At 44.3% G+C, this 25,059-nt stretch overlaps 1 protein-coding gene across 1 annotated transcript in view; it reads left to right on the top strand.

The window, feature by feature from the left end:
• The first annotated feature begins 21,678 nt into the window (after window positions 1-21,678).
• TBC1D12 (TBC1 domain family member 12) overlaps window positions 21,679-25,059 on the top strand; it is a 75,064-nt gene continuing 71,683 nt past the window's right edge. Inside the window, exon 1 of the mRNA XM_042459081.1 lies at window positions 21,679-21,733. The gene's annotated coding sequence lies outside the window, so the exon portion shown is untranslated. The remainder of the gene's footprint in view (window positions 21,734-25,059) is intronic.

Below are 25,059 nucleotides of genomic sequence, written 5' to 3' on the forward strand. Positions count from 1 at the left end.
TTGGGCTGCCTTTTCACTTTGTACTCACCAAATGATCTGACTCACACTGCCACAAGGAATGTTTGGTATGGACACAGAGTACATAGTGGGACTGATGAATCAGTGAATTCGATGAATCAAATTACTCCTTGCTGCCACATGAATATAGTTTAGAGAAGCTTCAACATTCCTTTCATGTTGCCTCTTTATAGAGGAAGCTCATCCTGTCTCTCAGTGCTCCACAAGGCAGGAATTCATTCCTGACAATACTGAAGTTGGTGAATAGCTCCCAGTTCCTTCTTTGAACAGAGGGTTGAAGCTCTTATTAAACCTCACAAGGGCCTGAGCAGGAGTGGGGAAAGTGTGGGCTATGGGCTGTTTGTGGCCACTGGGTCTTTGTTTTTCAGTCCTCAAAGCCTCAAAGAGACCCTCAAATCTCCCAAACATTAATTTCCCAGTTCCCCAAACCCTGAAAAACCTGCTATTTTTCTAGCCACAACCTAGAACCAGAAGTAATGTTGTGGCCTATGAGGCATATGTTGTGGCTCCTGGCCTCCCCTTTGCAGTTGCCCATCTATGGCATGTGTTTTATAAGCCTCTGCACTTCAAGTTAAGCTTGAACACATACATCTGTGTATAATCTCCATGATGAGAATATATAATCCCTCAGACAAGATATATATTAATGATTTCCAGTCAAAATCATTATTTTTGTGGGCACCCATTAATGTACAATGACAACGACAAATAATCCCATAGGAACAGTTGGGTCAAACATATGAGTGAAATAAAACATCTTCCCCGCATCCTCCTGGTGAGCAATCCAGATGACGCAGGGCCCAATCCCTGGTTCTGCTGTGAACTGTTTGGACAACGTATGCCCAGTTCAGCACTGAATCCAAGATACAAACAAGTCACCTTTTGCTCTGGATTTTCCTCTGTTGTGATGCTGGATGGCTCTTTCCAATGTGGCCTGCTGTATTGGAGCCTATGACGCAAGTCACTTACTCTCAAATTAATGAGGCACCCATCGATGTGATCGATGTTGGATGCCTCGTTCTGACCACCATACAACTCCTGCCAGTGGCGGCAGTGGCAGCCAGCACAGTGGGACACACATGCAAACAGCTATCCAGCATTGCAGCAGAAGCCCCCAGGTAAAGGGGATATCTGTGTAGCTTTAGTGCCAGAATACTCTGGGCTGCTCCCATTCTGGTCCATGTGGACCCAGACCAAGAGAATGTAATCTACAACAGTTAAGGGCAAAGTGAGACCTTCAAGACCAGTTTTGCACCCATGGGCGTCTCCTGGGAACCCACCACCCCCATATAACCACATTTTTTTGTCCACTCCACTGCATTTTTTATACAAATACTCTAATGTCCATATTCCTACGCCAATAAGAGCAAACGAAGTAGAAACTGGGAGCCCCAGAACAAACTTTGGGCATCTTCAAACACTCATGTGCAAGACAGTGTCTTGTATACACACACACACACACACACACACACCTCTCTTTGGCCAGACATAATTCAGGACATTAGTGTGAACATTTGTCTAATGTTTTGGATGGAGCTGAGAAAAAGTAACCTCTTTGGACTACAGTTCCCTGACTCCCTCAGTGAGCATAGCCAAGTTCTGAATTTGTGGAGTCCCAAAGCTTTGTGTGCAATCAATGCAACATAGTTTCTTATTCTTGTCTGGGCATTTTAGCTTTGAATTTGCGGGCAACATTAGAAGACTATAAATTAACCACCATCTTCTCCTCAACCCTTTCAGAGCCTTTTCATACTATATATACAATTATAGCGCTGTGGTTTCACTTTAACTGCCACAGATGCATTTTATAGAATCCTAGGATTTGTAGTTTAATGAGATAGTAGAGCTTTTTGGCTGAGTATTCTACATACTCCTTTCTAAACTGCACATCCTTAGATTCCACAGGATGTTGCCATGGCATTTAAAGTGTGATCACATAATTGTGTAGTGTGGAAGGGGCCTCAGTGTCTGACAAGGTGCTCTGAATTCAAATCCTCACTCAGCCATTAAATGCACTTGGTGACCTGGGCCAGTCCCTGGCTCTGAGTCTAACCCACCTCTGTGAGGGTAAAATGGGAAGGAAAGAGCATTGGATGCCATCTCATGCAGAGCTCTTTGGAGGAAGAAAAGAATGTAAAAACTTTAAAAAAGCCTTACACAGGACTTTAAAAAAATGTTCCAAGTAAATTGTTTTGTTCCAGGAACAAATCAATGCCAACCTGTTCCTAGAAACCAGAGGGGGTTGGTGGAGCTAAGGGTGAGAAAGAATGGCTTCCCTAATGCCTCAACCAGTGAGCGTTGAAGAGGGAGCTTCTGATTCACAGATCATGTGCTCAAGCTTCGTTCACTGCATAGCTCTGGCTTCAGCCTTCATGCATTGAGTTTTGCAGGGCTTTTTTTCACTTCAAGAGTCCAGCTGTTCTTTCCCCTGCCAGAATTGTGTGAATGCTCTGGGCTCACTGCTCCAGCTCCTAGCCAAGCAGCCTTAAAAAAATGCTTTTGAGACTTGGAATTCTGCACTGTAGAGTAGACGTTTTCTTTGAACAAAGCCAAAGTTGAGTGATCCCTGTCTGCAAATAATTTTGTCTCCTTTTATTACTTGGCACAGGCAATGTGGCTGGTATGGAAAAGGCTGCAGAAAATCTAGAGATAAAAGCGGAATGAACTGGCAATGTTTGAAGACTAACAGTTTGTCAAATTATGATGTGGTTTATAGGTTAATGATGTTTTATTCTTCTTAAAAACAGCAAAAAACAAAAACAAAACCCAACAGATTTCTAAAGTTTATTCCTCTTTGTCTCTCCATCTTTAGGAGGCAATTTTTTTCTCAAGGTGCCAAGAACCAGTACCATAATTGTGCCCCTTGGCTTCAATTCTGTCTTTCCTTCCTGGGAACTTGCCAGGGAATGGCAGCTGATGCCTTGTGAATAGGCACCAAAGTCTGGACCACCAGTATGAGTAGCACTACTGTGGGAGACCAGACAAGTCAACAAGGAATTAGAATTCATGTGAGAACTTAATCTTGCTGCTTTACCTGCCTTGAAATAGGAACTGTACATATTGTCTGAATTATTGTAGCCTAAGGCACATAAGATCCTAGTAAGAGACACTACAGTAATTAACAAAATTAATAATGAATGAGTTGCCTAAGTATTGGTAATTCAAGGCTGGCACCAAGAAAGATCTTTGTTGACTCGGTTTAAATGCTGTTCTGTAAAACTTAAGAAGAGGGAAACATTCATAAACAGGTGGTTGTGGGCAAGAAGAAATGAAGGCTCAATGGACACATTTTTATTAGAAATATTAGGGCATAATATGTTGGCCCTGATCCAATATTTCATGCCTGACACCATTTCAAAGATGAATGTTGGCAAGTGTGTGGCCAAGCAACATGTAGTGTACCATGTAGTTAAATGGCAAAAGTTATTAATGAGGAAGAACAAACAAACTAGGAGAGGCTGCAGCAATTTCCTTTTGCCTGAACCTACTGGGAAGGGCAAAATTCTGCCCCCTCTCCTCTCTGCTGAGTTAGTTGAGTGCAAACTGCTTTTCACTTTGAATTCAGTTTTCAGCAGCTGAAGAAAATGAAGGGGGAAAGTGAGAGAAGGAGTGAGAAAGTGGGACATTTTAAAAGCAGCTGAAAAAGTGGAATAACAGAGAATTAATTGTGGCTGTCTCTGCTAAATCAGGTCAATTGCAGGGTTTTATAATTGTCCTGCAGGGCCTAATGGAAGTGTGCAATCCTTTTTTTTTTTCTTCAAGTGAGGTCCACATTTGAAAACCTCTAAGGTGATGTCTACATGGAGAAGAAGAAATGTTCCAGTTCCGTTCCTGCAGTGACCTGTTTAAATGTAATATGGGGCCAAAATTAGCAGAACACAGTTGCAATTCACACTCCAGGGCAATTCTCTGGAGTAAAAAGAATCCCCTTTTACTCTGGATCAGGCCAGAAACTTTGGAGAATCCACTGCATGTACAGACTGTCCATGCTGGTGCAGGGACAGGGAAGGAGTGTCTATGGGTGAGCAAGCCACTTCCCAATGGGAACTTTCAGCTCACTAAGCACTTTCACTTTTGAGTTCATGCAGTTCCTCTGACACCATTCCTGCACACTGATACAGTATAATATAATGTACATACAGTTATATTCTTGTAGAAGGACATTCAAGGTAAGCTTTTGTTTATTTTACTTTGTATGTGTGTATATAGTGTGCTATTGAGCTTTAGCACACATTGAAATGGGATGTGTGTGTGTGTGTGCATTGTGTGCCTTCAAGTCACTTCCAACTTGTGGTGATCCTAAGGCGTAATGGAGTTTTCTTGGCAAGATTTGTTCAGAGGAGATTTGCCATTGTTCCCTCAGGATGAGCAAATGTTATTTGCCCAAGATCACCCAGTGGGTTTCATGGTGGAGTGGGAATTGTACCCTGGTCTCTAGAGTTGTAGTCCAACACTCAAACTACTATGCCATGCTGGCTCATTATTTATGTTTTTGGCAGCCAAAATGCATTTGCAAGCTAAAACAAATCAAAACAAAGCCCAACGAAACCCTGGGTTCTACTTTTCAACCAATTCCACCTTCTGACAGTGTTCCAGTCCCTAACCCATTAGGTAAGCAGGGCTTCCTGTATTTGCACAAAGGGTGTGTCACTTCAGCTACCCAAGTCCACTATTTACCTGGCCACCTTGTCTGGCTTTCCCATTGTTCCCCACTCTCTCCAAATCTCTCTGATCTCCTCACTTTCTTGAATGTCCTTCCTAGTTAGGCAGCCAAGAAAGGCCTCGGTCCAACGGATATTCAAGTCTTCTTCCACCACTCTTCACTCCTCATAACCTCAGCTCTAAAGTAGTCACTTGTAACCCTTCTCTTGTTGTGCAGCTTCTTCCTACCAGTTTCCTCCCCTCAAAGAATCATTGGTGGGTTACAGACCGCCGAAAAGCGGTGGCCTGCACCCGCCCCTTTCCCAGGCGGATCGGGGCCTCAGCGGCCAGAGCAGCAGCCACTGAGGCCCCGATCCGCCGCTTTCCAGGCTGCGGGGAAGCGGCAAAAGGCCCCTTTCCCGCAGCCCGGAAAGGGGTGTCCTTGGGGCTTCAAGCCCCAAGGACACCCCGTGGCGGTGGGGAGGAGGAGAAAGGGGCCCAGCAACTCAAACGCAACTCAAACGGCAAAAGTTGAGTTGCGCCCAGCAACTCAAACGGCAAAAGGAGCTCCGTTTCGGAGCTCCTTTTGTGGCCGAGGAAGGGGCGCACTATGCGCCCTGGCACAGTGTGACAACGTCACGTCTGTGCTGCCCCGTATAGAGGCGGCGCGGTCAGGACGTCGTAATGGCGGCAGCTGTGTGGAACAGCCGCCGCCATTTTGTGCGCGCTCCACGCATGCTAGGGTTGGGGGTGTCCGGAAAGAACGCCCCTTTTTAACCCTAGCACGCGCAGAGTGTCCACTTTTAGGCCCGTTTGTAACGGGCCATAGAATCGTAGAGTTGGAAGAGACTGCAAGGGCCATCCAATCCAGCCCGATGCCATTCAGGAAATCACAATCAAAGCATCCCCGACAGATGGCCATCCAGCCTCTGTTTGAAGACGTCTAAGGAAGGAGATTCCACTACAGTCCGAGGGAGTTTGTTCCACTGTCAAACAGCCCTAACTGTCAGGAAGTTCCTTCTAATGTTGAGGTGGAATCTCTGTTCCTGTAGTTTGCATCCATTGTTCCGTGTTCTAGTTTCTGGAGCAGCAGAAAACAAGCTTGCTCCCTCCTCAACATGACATCCCTTCAAATATTTAAACAGGGCTATCATATCACCTCTTAATCTTCTCTTCTCCAGGCTAAACATCCCCAGCTCCCTACGTCATTCCTCATGCGGCATGGTTTCCAGATCCTTCACCATTTTAGTTGCCCTCCTTTGGACATGCTCCAGTTTCTCAATGTCCTTTTTTAATTGTGGTGCCCAGAACTGGACACAGTATTCCAGGTGGGGCCTGACCAAAGCAGAATACAGTAGCACTATTACTTCCCTTGTAGACACTATACTTCTATTGATGTAGCCTAAAATTGCATTGGCCTTGTTAGCTGCCACACATCGCACTGTTGACTCATGTTCAATTTATGGTCTACTTGGACTCCTAGCTCCCTTTCACGTGTAGTCTTGTTCAGCCAGGTGTCCCCCATCCTATATCTGTGCTTTTCATTTTTCCGCCCTAAGTGCAGTACCTTACATTTTTCTGTGTTGAATTTCCTTTTGTTAGCTTTGGCCCAGTTTTCTAGTCTGTTCTGGTCATTTTGAATCTTGATCCTGTCCTCTGGGGTATTAGCTACTCCTCCTAATTTGGTGTCATCTGCAAATTTGATAAGTATGCCCCCAATTTTGTCCTCCAAGTCATTGATAAAGATGTTGAATAGCACTGGGCCCAGGACAGAGCCCTGTGGGACCCCACTGGTCACTTCTCTCCAGGATGAAAAGGAGCCATTGTTGAGCACCCTTTGGGTTCATCTGGTCAACCAGTTACAAATCCACTTAACAGTTGCCTTGTCTAGCCCACATTTTACAAGCTTGTTTGCAAGAATGTCATGGGGAACTTTGTCAAAGGCCTTACTGAAATCAAGATATACTATATCCACAGCATTCCCTTCATCTACCAAGCTGGTAATTTTATCAAAGAAAGAGATTAGCTTTGTCTGGCATGACTTGTTTCTCTGAAACCCATGTTGACTTTTTGTGATTATGGCATTGCTTTTTAGATGTTCACAGACTCTCTGCTTAATGATCTGCTCCAGAATCTTTCCTGGTATTGATGTCAGACTAATTGGACGATAATTGTTGGGATCCTCCTTTCCCCCCTTTTTGAAGATGGGGACAACGTTTGCCCTCCTCCAGTCTGCTGAAACTTCTCCTGTTCTCCATGAGTTCTCAAAGATTATTGCCAATGGCTCTGATATTACATTTGCCAGTTCTTTTAATACCCTTGGATGCAGTTCATCTGGTCCTGGAGACTTATGTTCGTTTAGGTTAAACAGGTATTCCTGTACTATCTCTTTACTTATTCTGTGCTTAAATTGCCCTATTCTGTCCTCTGCTCCATTATCCTCAGGTTGAGCACCCTTTGCCTTTTCTGAGAAGACTAAAGCAAAAACAGTGTTGAGTAATTCTGCCTTTTCACTATCCCCTGTTAGCATTTTGCCATCTTCTGCACGCAGTGGCCCTATCGTTTCCTTCTTCTTCCTTTTGCTGTGGACATATCCAGAAAAGCCCTTTTTGTTGTTCTTAACCTCTCTAGCAAGAAGTATGCTATTAAATATTTTTATAGGCCTCCTTGTTTTATCCCCTGCAAAGACTAATTTAAGCCATTTAACTGATTCTCCTTTCTTCCTAATGCTAGGGAGCTGGGAATAGGCAAGGCAGAGTTTATGGTGAGTCCAGTGCTTCTACAGCTGTGCAATGGCAAGCGTGCACCACAGCTGGACAGGCAGCTGGCGTGAGGTGACAGGCAGTGCAATCCTAGGCATGTCTTACTCACAAGAAAGTCCCACTGACATTCTCTCAAGGTCATGTCCTCCTAAAGGTAGCCTTTCCAGATTATATTTTCTCATTCGCAATAAATATGCAGTTTATAATCTGTTGACTGGAATCAAGACATCTGTTGCAGGGATATTGCATTTTCCTAGCACTTCATCTAAAATATTTCATCGTTGGAAAATATTATTTTTACCCCTGTACTAGCAAGGTTTTTATGACTGCAAATGCTATCCAATCATGGCCATCCCTACAATTAGGCTGAGTGAAACAGCTGTCCCAGGCAAAAGATTTGGATTATGATAAAAGACAGCAAATTGTTACTTACTTACTTAGTTATTGTTATACTTTTACAAGAGGGGCAATTGTCTATAGAAGCTTCAGAAACATGCATTTATATTTTTTTAAAAATAAAAATCAGCAAATTTTTTCGCGTGTCCTCCATTTTTTAAAAAAAGTGTCCTCCATTTGAAAATTTTGTCATACATTTGTCCTGGTTTATTTATTTAATTTTTTATAAATTATTTAATTATTTATTTGTTGGCTTCGGCCCCCCAGTTGTCTGAGGGACAGCAACCTGGCCCCCGGCTCAAAAAGGCTGCCTACACCTGCTTCAAATGTTGAGGAACCTAGCCTTGCAAGAGGTTTGGGTAACCTGTGGATTGTTTGCACCAGTGTATGCCAGTACTAACTACGGAGGACTCCAGGTCTCGGAGGAATGAAGAGAGTTTTGTTTAGAAAAATGCAGAGTGCAGTCACACACACAAGATAACAATTCAAATGGACAAAGCATACTAAGCCAACCAAAAAGAAATATGGAAAGAGGATAGCGGAATTTTTAGGTGTTGCAGTAGGGTTATAATTACCTGTCCAATGAAAAGATCATGGAAAGCTGGAGTAACTCAGACTGGGAGATCCAAGGGTGACACAGAACATAGACAGAATAATAATAATGTATGTATGTATGTATGTGGCTGTGTGCACAGAGGTTAGGTTTTGAAACCATATTTATACTTTAAAACTAGCCCTAGGCAATGGACTATGGTGGAATGTCTTGTCCCAGGAATGGACAATGGGATTCTGGACTGGCTGATGGCTTTAACTTTAGTGTACAAAAACAATGATTGGATCAGAACATCCCTGAGGTGCATGGACAGGGAATTTTAGCTGGGGACAAAAGAGGGAGTAGGCAGAGAGAGACTGCCTTACTGCTTTGGGTATTAAGAGATCCTTTGTCTTACGTTTTGAAAGGAAATGCAGATTATTTGGAGAAGGATAAGCACTTTAGATGTGATGGTTTTGTTTACCTGGATGTACACATGACTCAGAGAAAATTATCCTTTTTCCTGGGAATCTGACCTAGTGTTCCTGAAAGATAATCGATATCTCAAAGACATGCTGTCTCTGGATTTGAGATATAAAATATGAGGACCCCAAAATACAGTGCGAGGTATGCAGGGGTACTTAACAATAGGATTAGGGAGAATTTCTTATGGGATTTGCCAAAATAACTTGGTTTGGCTTTGGTTAATACACACTGTGACTTGGCTGAGCAGCAGGAGGTTCAACAGGCATGTGGACCAGGGTGATCCTGCAGTATGGATGGGTGATAATTTTCTTTCAGTTTAGTTTTTATAAGACTATATCAACATTTAGACATTTTTTTAACATTTGGTAGGGAAAGAACTTAAGATTTAAAATATTTTAATGTGGTAGAAATGAAAACTGATAGCTTAGTCCATTCAGGCTGGACAAATTTTGAAAGCTTAATACTTGAAAGTCTGGTCTGAATCTTAGCACCATTTCACACTAGACAGTTATAGCACTATGGCTGCATCTGCACAGTAGAATTAATGCAGTTTGGCACCACTTTAACTGCCATGGCTCAATGCTCTGAGATTCTGGGATTTGCAGTTATGTAAGCTATTCAGCTTTCTCTCTCACAAGAATCCTGGTCCCACAATAAAACTAGAAATCCCAAGATTCCATAGTCTGGATCATGATAGTTAAAGCGGTGTCAAATTGCATTATTTCTGCAGTGCAGATGCAGCCTCAGAGAGTACTTTCTCCACTGCTCTGTTATATTCTTCTTTCATTCAGTCATCCCTCACAGTCACCACCAACCAAGCTGCCAAGTGTTTGATGAGAACTGTAGTTCAAAACAGCTGGAGGATGCCAGTTTGAGGCATGCCAGAATACTATGACTTAAGATAACTTCTCAAGCAGAACTTTTTAATATCACCTGCTACCTAATTATTTAAAAAAAGAAAGAAAAGAAAGGATATGCTAAGGACAGAAACTGAGACTATCTACCAGCATAGTATCTGTTCTCCCACTCAGCTATCTCCCTTCTCATACTTTCTATCAGATTTATAAATTTCCAGTTCAATTCTGTTTCCTAGCAAGGGCCTCTATAAGTGAGTCAAGGGGAATTAAGAAGAGCAAAACAATGGAAAAAACATCTAACTACTGAGAACTGTTTTCTTTTAAGGCAACTGAATGCTTCCAAATTTGCTGTGAAATATTTAACTTCCAGACTGGGCTATTTTATGCCAAGTTCCAGTCTAGAATGTACTTTTATGGTTGAGTTATAAACCTGTGGAAACAGAGCTCTGTAAAATTAAATGACACCATTCAAAAATGACAAGGCAAGAGATCCAGGGAAAGATAAAAAAGTTCTTAGATAAAGTGTGTACAAAATAATAAGGGTGGCATTGAGTTTGTCATACAAGATTGACTTAGGACAGGACAAACTTGTTTTGCCCTCTACAGCAAAATACTCCCTGCAGTTTAAAAATTATATGTGGAAAACTTTTCAGTTGGCCTGACTGCTTGAACAGAATATCCCTTTATCCAGAGCATTTCTTTTTATTTCCTCTCTCTCTCTCTCTGCAGAAATCATATAAAATAGGACTGGGTTTAAAGTTCCCCTTCTGTGCATTTTCTTCAAGTAAGTCTATCTGAATGCACTGCTCTTACTCCTAAATAATGTGTATATATTATCATACTATCAAGTTTTCATGGCAAGAAACTCTAATTAAAGACTGATTTGATTAGATTAATTTAGGACCTTATCACACGGGAGGCAAAGCACCCAAATCCCATGGATATATGGGGTTTAGATCCCAGGAATATCCCGCAAAAGTGGGATTGTTTCCAGACACATCAGGTTAATTGAGCATTTATATGACATTAATCCGTGCAGAAAGTGGGCAAAATAGTGCCACTTTTTACTTTGGGGATTTTCCCGAAAGTAAAAAGCGGCGTGACTTTGCGACTTTCTGCAAAGGTTAATTTCGCATTAATGCTCAATTAGCCTGATGTCACCTGAAAACAATCCTACTTTTGTGGGATATTCCCAGATTGAAACCCCATTTATCCACGGAATTTGGGCGCTTCCCTCCTGTGTGATAAGGTCCTTAGTCTCAGATAAAATGTGCAATTAATTGGTTATATCTGTCTTTCTATTTCTGATTCTTTTCCTTATCTGGACAATATTTTCCACACTTCAGTGCATCTCTCTATGTACTAAAAAAACAATTCCTTCCACTTTTAGTCTGGTGTGTGTTTTCACCCCAGCCTCTTCTTACCCAGTAGCTTCTTCTCTTCTCGTATACTCCTTCCTTCATTTTAAATTGCATGGATGTTTTATCTTCTCTATCTGTTTTGCTTTTTTTGTCACTGCTTAGCTCGCTACCTACTCAGTTCTCTGTCCTTCACTCACCTTGGAGTGTATCTCATTGCAATAATATCTCTGTAATAGGTTTCCAGATCTCAGAGCCTGGGCCTGAGTCTGCAGCTTTCACAGGTCATCTCCAGACAGGAGACAAAGGTGCAAATTTTCCAATTCTAGTGTGCTCATCTCCAGCCAAGACATATGCAGCAGCAGAGCAGCAGCAACTTGCCACAATTTGCAAGGTTTAATTTACTTGTTTCTGCAATGTGCAAAACTTTCCAGCAGGTTTGTGTATTTACTTAGCTTTCTCATCTCTCCCAGCTGTTGTAGCATCAGGGCTTACCCTCCACTCTTCTGCATCTAGAAGCAAGTAGGCTAAATGAATTGTTCCTTATCCTGTCTCCCAAAGTAAGTGAGAAGTAAGGCATTCCCAAAGTAAGCGCCTGCTTATTCTGAGTGACTTTCAAGTGTGCATGTGAGAGTCAATGTAGCCCTTATCATAGCAATGTCATAGCAATGGTTAAGTCTCGCTTTTGTCTCAGCCTTATTACACAGCAGTGTGGTTCTCCTGGTGCTGTTGTGCTGTACAGTCATTAGGAACATGTTTTTCATACCGAAAAAGGCATATTAATGACTCCCTTTCCCACTATGATTCTAGTTTGAGTGCAGCTGTCTCATCCCCCTTCATTGTGAGAACAATCTGTTTGTGGGTGTGGTGTGGGTGTAATCTGGTTGTCCCTCCCTTGGAGATTCCCAAGCAAATCTTCTGCTAGGAAAGCTTGGACTACTTCCACTGCTTGGGTGGGAAGGATAAAACCTCCAAAAAAAACCAAACCCGCTATGGTTTCTGTGGCTTACTCTTTTGAAACACCTTTTCAGATTTTTATAATTTTTATAAGAATTGTTTACTGTTATAGTGCAACAATCCTCTAATCCTGACTTGTGGGAGCAGGATTAAAGTCATTATTCAGATACCTTTGCTGCCACCACAGTATTACTTTTTAAAAATTATTTTAAGGTAATAGTGTAATAACACTATGATGTCATGCCATAATATTGTTATTACAACTAAATGAGTACAAACGAAGTGGTTTTGGAATAGGACAACCTGAAACAGCTGATTAGCATGATAAAACACTTTTTTTCAAACAGGACAAAGGTACCAAAAATGATGGGGAATGGTGTAGTTTATTTCTCTTCTCATGTCACCTCTCACAATGTGAGACCTGGACAGTGATTGGTTACACCTTGTATTGGTTGTTCCTGCTCTCACATCCATTCATGCACTAAATACACTGGGGTGCCATCTGTTTGGGGTTTTTGTTGTTGTTGTTGCTTGAGATGTGATTAACTGGGGTGTGCATTGGATTTCCTTCTCTCCCCATCATGGTCATTAGAAGTGTAATGAGAGAAAGGTCAGGGAAAAACATCTGTGGATCAGTTCACTATGGGATTGCCCAGAAGTACAGGAGGAACTAAACACAATGGATACAGACATAGAAATTTATCCCTGCTTGTATCAGAAAAGTCATGGTTACTTCCAGAAATTAATGAGAAATAAATTAGAACAGAGGGCATGTTGTAGACATATTTTTTAAAATCCTGTTAAGTACAACTCCCACCAAATCCCAAAGCTTTTGGCCAGGACAAGCACTCAGTTGAGTAAAGGTATGCCCATGAAATTCTGTACACGGATGTGCACACACACACAATATAACTTATAATTATTAATAAAGCATAATTATATTTTATCTATTCTGTGGTTTGACTTTTTACAAGGATATCACATTTTGTGAGAAATGGATGAGAATTTTTGGCCTGTTACAGACTGCCAATATAAAGCTGCTTTGGGTCTCTTTGGAGATATGCTATTTAAATGATGCATGCATCCTAAGAATCTGGAAGCTGCACCAAAGCTACACTCCAGTGCTTAGGAATGGAGTGTGGCTTTGGCGCGACCTCCGGACTCTTAGGACCCATGCATCATTTAAACAGCATACCTCCAAAGAGACCCGAAGCAGCTTTATTTTGGCAGTCTGTAACAGGCCACGAGATTTTTCTGAAGTATGGAGGAGGGAACAAGAGTAGGGTTGTAGAATATGGATGGGCTGAACTAGGAAGAATATACTGAAGTGCTGTGGCCCACTACAGCAAATTAGTCATAAATGAAGTAAAAACTAAAGAAGACTTCCTTTAATCCTGGGCTACTAAAATAAAATGTCAGAACTCAGTGTTAGAGTACCTGACAATGGATCAAGATATCTCTGAGCATGTTAATTCTTTTTTAACACTAAGCAGACCATAGCATTCCTCCAAATATCTGGAAGTAGGTACAATAGTAATGGCATGTAAATTTCTATACCATTTTTTCAGTGCACTCAGCACTCCTAAATGGTTTACAATCTATAAGCTAATTGCCCCCAACAAGCTGGGTACTCATTTTACCGACCTACAAAAAGATGGAAGAATAAGTTAGGGATGCCATAACCCGGTGGTCCCCGTGACAAACCCGTTTTTGGGGGCCCCGTCACGGTCACGGTCCGGTTTGGCCCCCTGCCCCCGGCTTGGGGCCCGCGCGGCGCCAACCCACCTTCCCCTGCCTCCCCGCGTGGCTGCGCCACCCACGTCCTCCTCCTCCTCCGTTCGGAAGCAAAGGAGGAGGCAGTGCGTGGGGGGGAGGGTGGCGGGGAGGTGGGGAGGGGGCGCGGGTGTGCGCAGGAGGCGCACCTCCTTCTCCTCCTCCTCCGTTCCAAGCCTCCCTTCCTTTCTCCCTCCTTCCTCCCTTCCTTCCTCCTCCTCCTCTACCTCCCAGCCCAGACCCAAGCGGAGGAGGAGGCAGAGGTGCCTGCCTGGCTTGGTGCTCCCTGCGCGCGCGCGCACGCCAAGGCAGCAGGCACTGGCAGGCAGCTACCCACCGCCTCCTCCGCCTGGCGCGCCTCCATGCTGGGCACTTCCTTGGGCCTGGGAGGCGGAGGCAGAGGAGGAGGCTGAGGTGGAGGTGGCTGGCTGCCTGCCTCCTGCCTTGGCGCACGGGCGGGGGGAGCGCGCCAAGGCAGCCACCCACCTCCTCCTCCACTTGGGCCTGGGCTGGGAGGCAGAGGAGGAGGAAGGAGGGAGGAGGGAGGAAGAAAGGAGGGAAGAAGGAAGGGAGGAGGAGGAGGGAGGAAGGAAGGAGGGAGGAAAGAAGGAGGAAGGAGGAAAGGGGAGGAAGAGGAGGGAGGGAGGAAAGAAGGAGGAAAGGGGAGGAAGGAGGGAAGAAGGGAAGAAGGAAGGGAGGAGGAGGAGGTAGGACGGAAGGGGGAAGGGGGAGGAAGGAAGGGAGGAGGAAGGGAGGAGGAGGAGGAAGAAGGAAGGAAGGAGGGAAGGGGGAAGGAAGGGAGGAGGAGGAAGAAGGAAGGAAGGAAGGAAGGAAGGAAGGAAGGAAGGAAGGAGGGAGGGAGGGAGGGAGGAAGGGAGGGAGGAAGGGAGGAGGAGGAGGAGGAAGGAAGGAAGGAGGAAGGGGGAGGAAGGAAGGATGGAGGGAGGGAGGACAAGGAGGAAGAAGAGGAGGAGGAGGAGGAAGAGGATAGTGATGATGATGAAATGAGCCAGCTTCTGAGGCACAACCAATGTAAGTTACTCTCATTTTTACAAACTCATGCACAGTTGAAAAAACCCAAAGTCCCTTGACCAAGTACACACTTCTGAGAAGTACAGTTTAATCCAAGGGCAAACCCACTTCTTGTTAAACCACCTTGACCCATATTCAGTGTGAAACCCAAGAGGTTGGTATTGGAATAACGCCTTGAAATATGCACGAGGATTGCATGTTAAGTAAAGCATGTTCCCTGCCCCAAATGGCTGTTTGGAATGGGGGGGGGGGGGTGGCCAGAAAGGGAAAGCATATTTCTGCCATCTCTCTCGGATATGCCCAAATGTCCTCCATTTGATCGCCTCAAGAACATGTATTTATATTAACATTTTTTAACACCATCACATTTCTTTTCGGTGGTCATCATTTTTTTAAAAAAATTTGCCCTCCATTTGGAAAATTTTGCCTACATTTGTCCCGGTTTCCAGACTTATGGCAACCCTAGGCTAAGTGGACCTTAGAGCCCTGCCTGGGATCAAACCTTGTGGGCTGCAGTACCAGCATTTAAACACTGCACCACAAGTTTCTCAGAACTGCTCCATCAGTACACACAAAATCAAACTGAGTGGAGACAAGACCGGAAGTGGACGGGTCATTAGGGACTTGGGAGAGCCAGGATTTAGTCCTGAGGATGAAATGTACTGTGCAATCTTGCTGTCTATCGTTGACAGGGTTGCTTCTAGGAAGAACTATATACTGTATGCCTTAAATTTATTAGAGGAAAGGTTGGGAAGGATATAAACATAAACCAGTTAATCAATCAAATTCATTTACAGCACAATCAAGAGATCTCCAATATCTTGGGCTATACTCTTATCACTGAGTATCCATTCAATGTTACTTCTCTTTTTCTTCTCATTTGGTCTCTACACTTTGTGCATTATATATGAATATTCATACCTTCAGAAACACCATGGGATTGACACCAAGGCTGTCTGAAGGCATTTGATGCATTTACACCTCTGGAATGAAGTGCCACATTCAGATCCTGACTACAGTCGGCCCTTCTTATACATGGATTTTTTTATACACAGATTCAAGCATACATGGTTTGAAATTGCTCCAAAAAAGTATAAATTTCAAATATCAAACCTTGATTTTCCATTTTTTATAAGGGACACAATTTTGCTATGTCATTATATTTAATGAAACTTGAGCATACTTGAATTTTGTTATACATGGGGGATCTTGGAACCAAACCCCAGTGTATAACATGGGTCCACTGTATTGCCTGGATGCATGAGAATGAAGTGTAAGTAAATCAGAGCTCCTCAGAAGAGTAAACAAATTGATTTTAAGTAAGGAAACTCTCTCTGTATGTATCTATCTACACCATAGTTCCAAGGCTGTGACACCTAGCTACTTGATGCAAAGTAAGGGAATTTTACAGATCAATTAACTTATTAAGTTTAGTTGATTTTAATCTGTCTACAGCCTGCAGTACCATCTTAAATTCTGAATGAATGAATGAATGAATGAATGAACCAGTAGGCAAAAACCTTCAGTCAGGATTGTATATTCATTTCTCCAGTGGGCCTTGAAGTGGCTTCATGTGGGTACAACTATGGTAAGCAAAAGAACATGCTGGGTGTGATTCTGTTTTTCTTTGCAGGCCTCTTTAACTCTTCAAAAGTTAAAGAGGAATAGAACTGATTTTTTTTCAATGCCACCTCTGCTACTGCACAGGTTTTTCAATGAGCTCTAGACTGACCATGGGTGAGGGCTTTTGGAAAGCCTATGCCATGGGAGTTTATCACACAGCTTACCTTCCGCCATGCTCCCGTTGTGTAAACATCACTGATCTGCGACAGGAGCCTCTTGGTAGGATCACGGATGGCGCAACGCTTCCATTTTTGTCATGGAAGCGTTATCGTAAGTGTTTTAAAAAGGGCCCCTTTTTAGTAATGGATTAAATCCATAGCAGCATGTAGGCCACTCAGTCGCCTGCTGTGAAGAATTTTGTGAATTACACCTTGTGGACAAAATCACCTGGATCCAGCCAGACCTGGATGCTGCAGTTGAAACAGATCCAGCAGACGTAACCTTGTCAATTGTTTGTCCTGTTATTATCAGATATGATTTAATTTGTGCAGCCTAAATATGTGGATAGGATCCTTGGAGAAATGAGAATCACCACATATATACCAGACCCTTGGCTTTCCAGGCTCTTCCATTCAGCCCAAGGGGGATTGGTAAAGTGGGTAAGAGGAGTGGTGAATGCCTCACTGTGGCAAGGCAGTTTTCCATCCTGCCTAAAAGCACTGTGGTGAGGCTGATGTTGAAAATAATCGCCCTACTAAAGAATTATAGGCCAACCTCCAAGAACCCTGTTGGTTCTGTTTGGCCTCACAGTGACTTTCATACCATTGATCACAATATTCTTCTAGGCAAACCTCTCTGGGATGAGCTTTGGGGCATTGGTTTTACAGTGGTTCCATTTCTTTGTGGAGGGAAAATCAGAGTTGTTGGGCTTCCTGGGTTCAATACTCGGCTTATCACCCTGTGGTCCCCCTTAGCGTTGGTTTTGTCTCTTGCTGTTTAACATATATATGAATCCCTGGAGCTGGTCTATCTGGAGTTTTGGTGTTCACTGCCATCATTATGCGATGACTCCCAACTCTATCTCTCCATCCCACTCTTTCCAAGGAACAGTCTCTGACCGTCATTACTGAACCAGTGTTGCTGTCAGTAATGGCTGGCTCGCCCTCTTGGTGGCCGGGCCCCGGGTTTGAACTGGGAACCCCATGCTCCCTTCATCTGTTGGTACCGCCGTGGCGGACCCCTTCTTGACTAAGGAGTCTTTGCTGACGTGGCTGGCTATTTCTTCCTCTACCTGTGACGGACTCCTGTATTTCTCCGGTCCTGGCCCTCTCCTACCACAGAATGCGACACCGAGACATTACTGTTTCACGTACTGACATGTCCGCAATTGCCTGACCAGTTCAGATCTTAAGGTGTCAGCGTCCCTTTTTGCCCGGACCACCTGGCCGCCTTCTGCCTGCCCGCCCGGCCGCCTAGAACCGCGGTTCCCGGTCTCGCTGGCGCCTCTCTCCCTTCCTTGTGTGTTTGTTTTGTCAATCTGAGGAGAGCTTGTCTTGTCCACCCCCCTGGTGGTACTAAAACTGTACTGCACCCTACCTACAGTCTGCACTTGGTACCGTCCCCCCTTCCTCCTCATGACGTTCTTAGATCCTGCCTAGCTGCTTGCATTCATGGAAGGTGTATGTATCCAAGCAGCAGAATAGCCAACTACTTCAGTGGAGACTGGTTCTCAAGGAAACCAATGTCTAATCTGCACTGCAGAAATAACTCAGTTTGACATTGCTTTAACTGCCACGGCTCCTTCCTATGGAATCCGGGGATTTGGAATCTGTTGTGGCACCAGAACTCTGACAGAGAAGACTAAATATCTCACCAAATTACAAATCCCAGAATTCCATAGTATCGAGCCATGGCAATGTCAAACTGTATTATTTCTGTATTGCAATTTAGATCCTAACAGCAACTTAAGTACCAATGATTTCAAGGGACGACAAATTCCAGCTAAATTAGTCTGGATCCATTCCTGTCCCCTCCTGACACCCATAGTGTTGAATGGATGGAATGTGCACTCTGCTGAAAAGATAAAAACAAATGCAGTGCGTATTTCCGCCACATATTTGGCATCATTGTTTACTGGTGAAGAATGATGAGCCTTCTTGTTTTTCCAAACGCACAGACAGTATCGTTCACACAACTGCTACCAAGAACACAGAAGAATACCTAGATGTTTGTTAACATCATGACATTGACTCATGGAGAACCTGTGGATGAGACCTTCCCTAGTCCCCTTGTCTTCAACTGCTCTACTCTGCAGGCTCAGCCCCATCGCCTCTCTAACTGAGTCTAACCATCTGCCTTGTGGTCTTCCTCTCTTTCTGTTACCTTCCATCTTTCCTATCATCATTGTTTTTTTTCTAATGAGTCATTTTTCTCATGATGTGGCCAAAGTATGATTGCCTCAGTTTTGGCATCTTGGCTTCCAGAGAGAATTCAAGCTTGATCTCTTCTAGGACCCATTTGTTTGTCTTCTTGGCTGTCCACTGCATTCTCAGTACTCTTCTCTAGCATCACATTTCAAATGAGTTGATTTGCTTCCTATCAGCTCTTCTTACTGTCCAGCTCTTGAAACTGTATATGGTGAAGAAGAATACAATAGCTGCCTTAGACAATCCTCACTTTAGTGTTCAGAGTTAGGTCTTTACATTGTATCATCTTGTCCAATTCTTTCATAGCAGCCCTTCCCAATCTAAGTCTTCTTCTGATTTATTGACCGCAGTTTCTGTTTTGATAAATATTTGAACCAAGATATGGGAACTCTTTAACTATTTCAATTTTTTCATTGTCTAGGATGAATTCTTGTAGATCTTCTGGGGTCATTATTTTTGCTTTCTTGATGTTCAGCATTAATCCAACCTTGGCACTTTCCTCCTTGACTTTATTCAGTAATTGTTCCAAGTCTTTGTTTCTGCTAGTAGTATTGTATTATTTGCATATCTTGTTACTGTTTCTCTGATCTTCACTTCTCCTTCTTTCATATCTAAATCTGCTCTACATATGATATTTTCTGCAAACAGGTTGAACAGATAGGGTGATAAAATGCAACCTTGCCTGACCCCTTTGCCAATTGGAAACCATTTCGTTTCTCCGTATTCTGTTCTTATAGTAGCCTCTTGTCCTAAGTACAGATTTCTCATCAAGACTTTCAAATGTAGTGGCACTCCCATGTCTTTAAAAGCGTTCCATAGCTTTTCATAATCTATAAAGTCAAAGGCCTTGATATAGCCTATAAAGAAATGCTGGTTTTTCCACCCTGATATTCTTTGGCTCACTCCATTAACCATCATATGTTTGCAACGTGGTCCTTAGTACCTCTTCTTTTCTTGAATCCTGCTTAGATATCTACCAACACCAGATGAAGATGCAGTTTAAATACAGTGTGCCCTTTTTTTATGCGGGGGATCCATTCCAGACACACACCCCCACGTTAAAAAAAATGTATGTTTGAACCCCATTGAAACTGATGGGGCTCATGGACGTGGTGCCATGGGCACGCACCCCATTAATCTAAATGGAACATGCCGCCCCTTGTGCCCTGCGCACTCCTGTGCGGCTTTCAGCGAATGCTGAAATCTGCGTATAGTGCGTCTGTGTATGACATGGGTATTGTTACAATGTGCCCATAGATAAGTGAGACATGGACTACAATACTGAAAATGTCTTCTCATGATGTGGCCAAAGTACAACAATCTCAGTTTCATATTCTTGGCTTCCAGAGAGAGTCCAGGCTTAATCTGTTCAGGGTCCCATTTCATTGTCTTTTCAGCCATCCATTAATTATGGCAACATGTTGGAGAATTCTAACTTTAGTGCTCAGTTATATATCTTGATGCTTTAGGATCCTATCTAGTTCCTTTATGGCTGCCCTTCCCATTCCTGGTCTTCATCTTATTTCTTGACTGCAGTCTCTGTTCTGTTTGTTTGATCCAAGGTATGGGGACTCTTTAACTATTTCAATTTCCTCATTATCTAGGTTAATAGAGGATGATTGTATGTATGAGGAAATCATACAACCTCCTACATAATTGTGATAGTTCTGATCAGGAATATATTTGTTCTTCATAATTTTAATAAAGTTAAATGATTATATATATATAATTTTTTGAATATATCCATGAACAAAACTCCAGAGCAGCGGTGCCCAAACCGTGCCCTTTGAAGAGATTTTATTTTGGACTCCAGTTCCCAGAAGCCCCAGCTGCGTTGTCCAATCACCTAGGATTCTGGGAGCTGAAGTCCACCGCTCTAGGCGAGTACTGTATATATAGTAGCCACTTCCGCCTTTTTGAAGGGGAAGGTAACTACTGCCACAGGCCGACCGGATGTTTACAGGGCCGCACTTCCGGCCCACCATCCCCACTAGTGCGGACGTCTCCGTTGCCTCTGCCGCCGCGCCGTCTTCGTCTCTATGGTGTTTCTGGGCGGCTAGAGCTGCCGATGGGCTCCGTGGCGCGTGCGCGAGCCGGGCCCCCTTAGGAAGAGGAGGAAGAACTGGAGGAGGAGGAGGAGGAGGAGTAGGGGGCCTGGGTTCAGTATCACCGGGGGGAAGAAGAGCAGCAGCGGCAAAAAGAGCAGCGACGGTGCCTCTCCGGCTGGGTCCTCCTCCTCCTCCGCTGGCTCCCCGGGGCTTCTGCGTCGGCAAATGGTTGGTCCGGAGGATGCTGGGGCCGCCGCCGGAGGAGGAGGAGGAGGGTCAGCCTTGCTCCCTTCAGACCAAGAGGAGGAAGAGGAGGAAGAAGAAGCAGCGGGACGGAAGCGGGATGTGAGGCCGCCCTGGAAGCGCCCCGGAGGGAGGATGACCAACGGCGACGCCGGGTTCCTCATGCCGCCTCAGGGAGGGACCCCCGAGGAGCCCCCTCTGCCTGCGCTCCCTCCGCAGGAGAAGCTCCACAACGGCGGCTGCGGCCTCTTCTTCCTCCCCGGGGACGCCGAGGCAGCCTCTCCCCCCGGGTGCTCCTCTTCTTCCTCGGCCTCCCCGTCCTCCTCCTCCGGGAGCCCTTCCCCGGCCTCCGAGGAGGCTCCGGGGGCCAGGGTGCTCCCCTGCCTGCCCTCCTTGGCCTTCATGGACATCAGCCTCCACTCCAGGAACACCTTCGAGGTCAGCCGCAGGCGCAGCGCCCCAGAGCATCTGCAGCAGCAGCAGCAGCAAGAGCAGCCGCCTCAGACGGCCACCACGCCGCCCTCCGCCCTGGAAGACGCAGCCTCCTCCTCCGCCTCCTCCTCCTCCTCTTCCGGCCCGGAGCAAGGGGTCAGGCGGCTGGGGGGCCTCGCAGGGTCCAGCTTGGCCGAGTTCTTCACCAGGTAAAGAAAGGCCTTCGCTCCAGGACACAGCGGTACTCCAGCCCTTTGCCTACGGAATCCTGGGAAGTGTAGTTTGCTCCACAGAACTACCATTCCCAGAATTCCATAGCACTGAGCCAGGGCAGTTAAAGCGGTCTCAAACTGGATTATTCCTGCAGTATGTTTTGGACCCCTGTTGCACTCAGGTCGGTGAAACCGGTGCCACAGAGGCCCTCTTGGGCTGTGTCTACACTCCAGGAGTGATGCGGTTCAGCACCGCTTTAAGTACTGCAGCTCCATGCTACTGATTCCTGGGGTTTATTATGCAAAGGGGCCTTGCAGCGCCTTTGAGGCTAATTAAGGCTGCCTCCAGACTGCAAAGAGAACCCACTTTGACGCCACTCTTAACTGCCATGGCTCCTTGCTATGAAATCCTGGGAGATGTAGTTTGTTGTGGCACCAGAGCTCTCTGATAGAGAAGAATAAATCTCTCGCAGAACTGCAGTTTCCAGAACTCTGTAGCATGGAGCCAGGATAGTTAAAGTGGTGTCAAACTGGATTATTTCTGCAGTGCAGATACAGCCTGAAAGAGAGAAGTTGGTACCATGGGCTTTGCTAGATTTGAGCCTACTTGTCCCCACGCATCTGAGGAAAGTTCATGTTACCAACCTCTTTATCTCAGTTCATCTTAAAGGTGCTATAAGATCCCTTTGCATACTGGGGTGTGTGTGTACGCAGGCGCCTCTGCCATATTCACACAAGACTTTGACCTTGTACTCAGGTCCTTAAAATTGATGCCACAGAAGTCCTCTTGGTCTGTGTCTGTAGTCCAGGGATTCCCAAACTGTGGCCCTCCAGATGTTTTGTACTTCAGCCCCCAGAATCCCCATTGAGCAAGCTGGTAGGGGCTCTTGGGAGCTGTGGCCCAGAACACTTAGAGAACCGAACATTGGGAGCCACTGATTTTGCACTGTAGGGATGATGCAGTTTGGCAGCGCTTTAAGTGCTGTAGCTCCATCCTACAGGTTCCTGGGGTTTAATATGCAAAGGGATCTTGTAGGAGCCAGCGTGGCATAGTGGTTTAAGCATTGGACTGTGACTGTACAGAACAGGGTTCAGATCCCAGCTCTGCCATGGAAACTCACTGAGTGACCTTGGGCAAGTCACACTCTCTCAGCCTTAGAGGATGGCAATGGCAAACCAAGTAACTTACTGAGAAAACCCCATGTGTAGATTAGTTTTGTTAGGGTTGCCATAAGTCAGAAAGAACTTGAAGGCACACAGCAAGAACAGCAACAAAGCACCTTTGAGCCTAACTGGAAGAAAGTTAGTTTTTGTAGGCTTGAGTTTTCATAGACTTGAGACTAGTTCCTCAGATGCATGTTTAGGCTCAAGTCTAAGAAAGCTCATGCTACCAACTTCTTCCTTTCATACAGTCTCAAAGGTGCTACAAGATCCCTTTGCCTACTTATTTCCAGACTAACCCTGCTATGTCTTTGAATGCTGGGATTTGTAATTTTACAAGGTCTTTAGCCTTCTCTGCCAAGGAGTGCTGGTGCCTCACAAAACTACCACTCCCAGGATTCTGTAGGATGGAGCCATGACAGTCAAAGGCGTGCCAAACTGCTTTATTTCCACAGTGCAGAGGCGCCCTTGGGATCTTTGCTGGCTGGAATCACCCACTTTCGGTATAATAGAGCGTATGTCGGGAGCATGAGAGGAATCCTTTCCGCAGTAATTAAAATACCTGGTTTTGTGACCGTCACAGAGTGGCACGTAGAGGTTAAGATACCTGGGGATTGTATCTGCGAAGCATGCAAGGTTTCTTGTTTGCATTGCGCTTTGCAAGCGAACTGTTCCGGTATAGCTTTCCTGATAGTATACTTGCAGTTTAGGTAATCCCTCTTAAGCTTTAGGAGAGTGATCTGGTATCTAAAAAACTAAAAGGAAAGGCAGACCCTTGTCAGAGAAGAAAATGATTTATCTAAGCTGCACTAAAGAACTGTTGGGGTGGTCATTTTTCTCTCTGCCAAGATCCTTAAGGTGGAGAAGACAGCATATATCTCAGTGGTGTTTTGGTTTTGTTAACTTTATTTATACCCTACCTTTCCGTTCCAAAATCTGGGCTCAAGTATTTGTAAACAAGCCTCAGAGAGGAAGGCTTTTTATTTTGTTGTTTTGTTTAAATCTTATCAAGTTGACTGGTGGCTCAGACAGAGTCACTGCTGTTTTCCTCAATTATATATATTCAATTCTGAATTTTCAGGGACAATTCTTTGTTGAGCACCTTTTTATTTCAATTTAGTTGTGTCCCAGACTCCAAATATGAATATTCATTAGTGTCGTAGGGTGCAAGTGGTGGTGCTGATCTTTTAAGGGAGTACTGTCATGGGGACAGAAACTGAAGTAGGGTTCTGTAACAGAAGATCCCTTCAGTAGCAGTTGGATGTTTGTTGCATTGCTGTGCGTAACACCTTGAAAGCAAAGCCATCTTTTTTTGGTTCCAGTGGATCTGATGACCAAGTTTGGTTAAATAATCTTGTCGCTAGAAGATACAGAAAGCATTCTCTTCTCAAAGAAAATGCAAGTGTTAATATATTGCTCGACTGAGATGCCTCTGTAAAATACTGTTTCCAGATAGGTAGACATGGTATACTTGTTTAAGCGTGGGATGGCTCTTGTCACATCATGAAGAACACACCTTGATAAATAACTAGCTTTTCTTTTTCATTTTTTGATTGGGCCTATCCAGTCCCTCTGCATTTTTCTATACTGACTGTCCCAAGTACAGTTAAGTAGTCCCAGGAACAAAGCTTATTTCAACTAGTTAAATGGTAACACATTCTAATAACTTCCTGTCTTATTTTTCTGTGTGGTGATAGATTGCTGTTGTTAATTTTAACAGCTTTTGAGATGGAAAACTTAAGAATTTCTAGGCTAGGGAAGAAACATTTCCAGGCGTTTCCGTTTTATACTTCACAGGATGTGGTGGTGGTGGTGTTATTTTTTGCTGTTTGAAAGAAAGTTGTATGTTCAGAGTTGAGGGTTGTTAGAAGCAAAGCCTCACAGCGTTCTTGGTTATGTCACTGACTAGATTTGAAGAATAAACTCATTTGTGTAAGGCTTCAGTAGACCTATTGTTGGGAAGCTTGATGGGCATTGACATTGCTGAAGCAGAATGCAAGTAATACCCCATTTTAAATTATTCATTTCTCCTACCGGTTTAAGTTCCTCCTCTATCAGTTTTCAAAACATTGTTTCTTTCTTGGGTATTGTAACAATATCTTGGAGAAAGATTATTTGGTGCTATGTAAAATAATGGTTTAAGATAGTTCAATTTTCCCCCC

This window comes from Sceloporus undulatus, chromosome 3 (genome assembly GCF_019175285.1).
Source record: "Sceloporus undulatus isolate JIND9_A2432 ecotype Alabama chromosome 3, SceUnd_v1.1, whole genome shotgun sequence".
Lineage (NCBI taxonomy): Eukaryota > Metazoa > Chordata > Lepidosauria > Squamata > Phrynosomatidae > Sceloporus > Sceloporus undulatus.